Source organism: Grammomys surdaster, unplaced genomic scaffold (genome assembly GCF_004785775.1).
Source record: "Grammomys surdaster isolate TR1022 unplaced genomic scaffold, NIH_TR_1.0 550, whole genome shotgun sequence".
Taxonomy (NCBI): Eukaryota; Metazoa; Chordata; class Mammalia; order Rodentia; family Muridae; genus Grammomys; species Grammomys surdaster.
Window position 1 is genome coordinate 1 of NW_021604969.1, and position 5595 is coordinate 5595.

General features: G+C 43.5%; 1 pseudogene; it reads right to left on the reverse strand.

Annotated features, from left to right (window-relative positions):
• Window positions 1-1417: 1417 nt before the first annotated feature.
• LOC114633195 lies at window positions 1418-3364 on the reverse strand (annotated as a pseudogene).
• Between the last annotated feature and the right edge of the window lie 2231 nt (window positions 3365-5595).

Sequence of the window (5595 nt, forward strand, 5' to 3'; positions counted from 1 at the left end):
AGGTCTCTGTGAGCTCTAAGCTGTTTTATACAAAAGTTAAGGCAAAGTCATTTTCAAGTTTAAATAAAATTCAAGTCATTAAATATTGGATGGAAATCATTTTTTCTCTTAGGAAAAAAAAAGAAAAAAGAAACAAAAACAACCTTCCGTATTGTTAAAGAGCATTTTGTGGAATAAGCTGTATGGTTACATATAGCAGGAAATATTTTAATGTCTGCTGCTTAAAATACTTAAAGAAAAATTTTAGGCATTTTAAAACAAAATACTTTCTCTGTAACTTTACTATGAACTTGCTAACCCGACTGCACTCTTGCTCTTCAGAAGTGCAGAGCTTCTAGAAACAATCAACAAGTCCCTCATCCTGGAGGTAAAAGAGCAAGGACTCTGTCCTCCCCAGGCAGAGGGGGACCACAGACAGCACTCTCTCATGGCTAGGTACTTTTGAATCCATGTGCCGATGCAGAGGTACAGGAAGACAGCCACACAGAGATGGCTAAGACAGGAATCTTCAGAGAGAGTGTGTGGGGGACACAGACAGAGCAGGCACTGGAGGATGGGAGCCAGGCAGCCCACTAACTCACAGGCACACACATCATGGTACAACTTCATGGTCTGAGGTCAGTGGGCAGCTGTTTCTAATTTCATCTAGGTTCTATTCACAATATGCTTTGAATTTATTTTACAGAGTAGCCACTTGGAACTGGAGTGAGAGCCTGGTTACTTGCTGGCAGGACATCAACTCAAAGGTTTCAGGTCTTTCTAGGGTGCTCTGTGCAGGTTCATTCTGCCCACTAGATGAAAAAAGAACCGCATGTACATCTGTATCTTGTTTTGAAGCTAGAGTTACCTGTTAGCTAAGGGTTTAGATGAACACACAGCTCCTCTGCCAGTTTCTCACTGCACTGAAACTGCCAGTCCCTTGGTCTGTGAGGCCCAGGCTGTTCCTGCAGTGCCATCAGCCCCCATCCATCTGCTGGGATACCCTACCAATGTGTACTTCCAGACCAGCTATTAAAAAAAACAACAAACAAACAAAAAACAAACCGAAGTAGCAGAGTTCCCTTAACTTAGAAAAACTCATTATAGGTTTGCATTCAGAGCCACGTGGAGTCTTAATACAAAATATCCGTTTGTTCGAATAAATACATTTTATATCCTGAAAAACATCAGACTTCTGTATCACCTCCAGCTAAGCACCAACCTAAAATAAGGTTTATATTATATAATTAAATCCTGAAAAATAGATTTTTTTTCCAAGAGGGGGAAATCAGACTCACAGAAGGAAGTAACTTGCAGGTATCCCATGGGCCCCACAGACACTGCAAGCTCCTAACCAGCGGCTCATTCTGTACTGAGTGGGAGAGCTTCCTTCGGTGAATACAGCTCTTCCAGACCCCCCCCCCCAGGCATCCAGCTTTCACTGAGGAGACTTGGGAGGGGTGTTCTGTTCCTTGTTCAGGCACTTGCAGGCAGCTGGAGGAGAGGGTCAGCGCCCAGGCTGCCTCCTCTGATCTTTGGGGACTCCAGGAGTGGACTTGAGGGCAGAGGGCTCTCTGTATCTCTCCACAGGCTCAGCAAGCTGCTTCTGCTCCTTCGCACAGGCGACAGTGTTTGGCTTTTGTTCTTTTGAGGGTTGCAATGGGGAGGAAGAAGCAGGCTCTTTACTCCTTCTCTGACAGATCTCTGCATAACTGGGCTTTTGCAATTCTGTTGCTGCTCCATTCACCTGCACGGATTTACAGGCAGTTGTAGTAGGAGTAGAAGGGAGTCTGTCCACACTGTGCATTTCCCTCGGCTTTTCTGCCACCTTGGGGTCCTCGGGTAAATGGGCCGGGGAAGGGGAGCATTCAAACGCTGCTGACACAACACAGGGCGCTGGCATGGAGGGCTCTCTGGGTCCCACTACAGGAACAGTGTTTGTAGTTGCATCTGTGCTGAGGTTTCTTTCTTTTGAAGATCCTATGATCAAGCTGGAAAGCCTGTTTTCAAATAAGTCCTCTGTCTTCAAATTGCCTGCAGCTCCAGGTCATAGGGGGAAGTTGGACAGCACAAGTTCGAAACTCGGTGATGGAGGCTTTGGTGGTGCTGGAGACTGTGTCTGACTGCTTGCAAACATCTCTTCTCTTATTTTCCAGTAGCCAAAGGAATTTTTCCTGCTTCTGGAAGGCTCTAGCCTAAGTGATGTCAGAGGAGACGTGGCAGGTTTGAAGGTCGGAGATGTAAACCCATTGTAAATCCAGTACTTGGAAAAGGAGATACCAAGGGTGGATCAAGATAACTATGTGTTTCTGACCATATCTTGGGGGTGATCAGGCTGTACAGAGGGAAGTGTTGCCGGGGGCTATACACTGGAGGTAAGTAAATGATGTAGCATAACGCTACTGTGTGTAAAGGTTCATGTCCAGTGATTGAAATCCATTCTTTGGCAAAAATGTGTTTACTGCTATTGCCTTTGCTTTTATCCACGCCTTAATTGGCTTTCCTTGGAAAGTTCTGACTTCTTCTCGAAGGTATTTGTAAGCCTGCTGTGCATCAGCTTCTGTTTCAAAGGTAATAAACCAATTATCATTATAGGCAAATTCACAGTTTATAAATTTTGGTAAATTATCTCCTTTAAATAGTGCTTCTACTTCTTCCACAGGTTTAGATTCCAATATTTCACACAATATTACTATGCACTGGTTTTGACTTGTCCTTAATTTCTCTCTCTTCTCATCCACTTGGACTAAAGGTGAAGATCTTAGCACTTCCACAATCAAATTCACATCAGTACTGAGTTCCTTGATATGGTCAAGGTTAGCTACCTTTGTCATTGGCACATACTGATCACTGTCCATCTGGGATATAAGATACATGTCGCTAGCAAGATTCTCCCTAGATAAGCAGAATTCCAATCTTTTTTAAGTACTTCCCGAGGGTCTTCCTGGCTTTCTGGTTGAGACTCATTTTCTCCTATATCGTTCTCAGGCAGCAGTTCATATTCTGAATGATCCAGAGCCAGAGTGCTCATGTCTGTCTGCTCTGCCTCCTGTGTATCCAGGAGCACTGCATTCTCACTTTTGTCACCATCACCATTGGCATCCAATCCCTGCTGGTTACAGTCTGTAGGATGACCAGGAGCCTCTTCCCACGCAGCATTCACACCAACAGCAGCACTACTTGCTTCCAAATGGAACATGAGTCCCCAATACTTTTGCATTAGGGTTTAGCTCTGAAACCTTAGTTGTTGGGACCTGAGTCAAAGCTGGGAGGGAACTTGTTTGAGAAGTGGCTTGCAATATATCAGATGAGAGCTGTCCTTGCCCTCCCGGACTCGCTATGCCTGCGGTTCAGCCACAACTTTAGCGTCCTGATCAGAAGTCATGGCCTTCAATGGAAAGGTATAATGCTAACCTCAGGACGCTGTCAGCCACCCGCCCCGCCCGACCTGCTGCCCAAGGGCTCTTCTCCACAGCCCCGTTGCCCAGCTACAGGGCAAAACACAAGGGGATGGCCAAGGAGAGAGAAGGCAAGAAAAGGCTGGACAGCCAGGCCGGGCTGAAGACAGCAAAGAAGAGCTGGTGCGGGCTTGGCAGTGATGGCAGCTGATCCTTCCTTTTTTGGGCCCAAAAATATCTCAACCTCGAGACTCCAGATCCCAAATGCTCCCTCCCCGACTTTGAATTTTATAGTCTTTTCAAAGTATTAATCCAGACAATCTCTGACTGCAGGAGACCACTGCATCTTCTTTGGTCTTCTTAAATATATTTTATTTCAGTGCCTGTAAAGTTCACTGTAGTGGATGTGCATTCCTTCTTTTATTCTGACTACTAGGTTGTTGTTCAACATACCCACTCCTTCTCTTGTATTAGTTTTCATAAAATGCTTACTCATTATATAATATCATCCCAGTAATTCTCCATATACCTATCTATTTAAAATGGAGAAATTTCTAGTAATGGTCAAAAATCTTTCGGTACCCACAATTCCAAATCATTTGGAGTTGACAGCATAGTAATGATTAGATCAGACACTCACTGAAGTCTAGGGAGGGAAAGAAAGTGAAAAGAAACAGACAACATACACAACTTGTGAAGTAATAATAGATTATTTTGGCAGTTGCTAGGATATTTTTCTTTTGTTGAAAATCGATTCTTTTCTCATACCAAGTATCCTGATTACAGCCTGCCCTACCTTCCTCGTATCAGATCCTCCCCACCTCTTCTACCTCCCTGATTCATCCCTTTCTGCCAATTATGAGTAAAGAACAGACTTCAAAGAATGAGCTTCCAAACATGATAAAATAAGATATAGTAAGATGAAGAAAAAAGTATGATACTGAAGTTGGACACACTAACCCAACAGGAGACAAAGGGTTTCTAGATCAGGCACAAGAGTCAGTGACACACTTGTTCAGTGTCCCATAAAAATGTTAAGCTAATAGGGAAAACAAAGATGCAGAATACCTTTTGTAGGCCCATGTTGGCCATGTACTTGAGTTTCAGTCTGGATGAGCTCCTATGGCCATTGCTTAGTTAATTCAGAGAGCTTAGTTCCCGAGGTGTCCTATGTCCCCTTTTATAGTCACTGTGCCTCCTGTTCTACAGGAGTATCTTATGGAGGTGACTGAAGCCTGGAGGGAAACAGTGACAGCCATGGGGAGAGGATGAGTGGTAGGAAAACATCAGGGAAGAAGTTGAGTTAAGTTGTGAGGGCTGAAGAAACACTGCCCCAGCAAAAAGCCAATAGCATTAAACTATATAGATGTCTCTGTGTCATTATTAGTAAAAGTCCAGCAGGACCTCAAAAGCCTTGCTATAATCCCTGAGCTCTGAGTAGAAGGAAGTGAAAGAGAAAATCTCTGCAAAATGTCTGGTTGTGTGTCTCTGCATCTGTTCCCATCTGCTACTAGAGGAACACTTCTGATGATGAATAGAGAGGACACTGATATTTGATCAGAACTGAATTTCTTTAGAAATTATTTGAGTTTCTTTTTTTAAAGATCAGAAATGATTTTGTCTACTCTAGGTCTCTAGGCTACCTAGTCTCTGATTCTTAGTCCCCCAATATTGTTAGAAATGGGTTCGATCTAGTAGAATAGGCTATAAGTTAAAACAGTCATTGGTTGGCTACTCCCAAAAATTCTGGGTCACCATTGCCCTAGCATAGACAGATTGCCTAGGCAAAACATACTGTAGGTCAAAGATTTTGTTACTGAGTTGGATCTTTCTCTTTTAATAGCCTACAGGGTGTCATCCCTCACAAAAACTCTAGAATTTAGGGAAAAACCTCCATGTAGGCACCAGCTAACTTCTCCATGGTCAGTGAATTGTGTGGTTTTTGTCATCAGCGATGGGCCTACTGTCAGTTTGCAGATAGCACCCTCTGTCTCAGCACCAGCCTGAGGTGTTGGATGATCTCCACGGGAATCTCTTGCCAAAAACTCAAATAAATGTAACTAAGTTCTACTGCTGAATGCTTTGCATGACTAGAAGAGATGACAGTTGAGACCCTGTTTTCCTCAATACTAAAACTCCTCATCAGTAACACCATCATAGTGTAAAGAAAATTTCCACTGTATTAGGTTTACAATCCCCAAATGGTTTCCCAATCCTA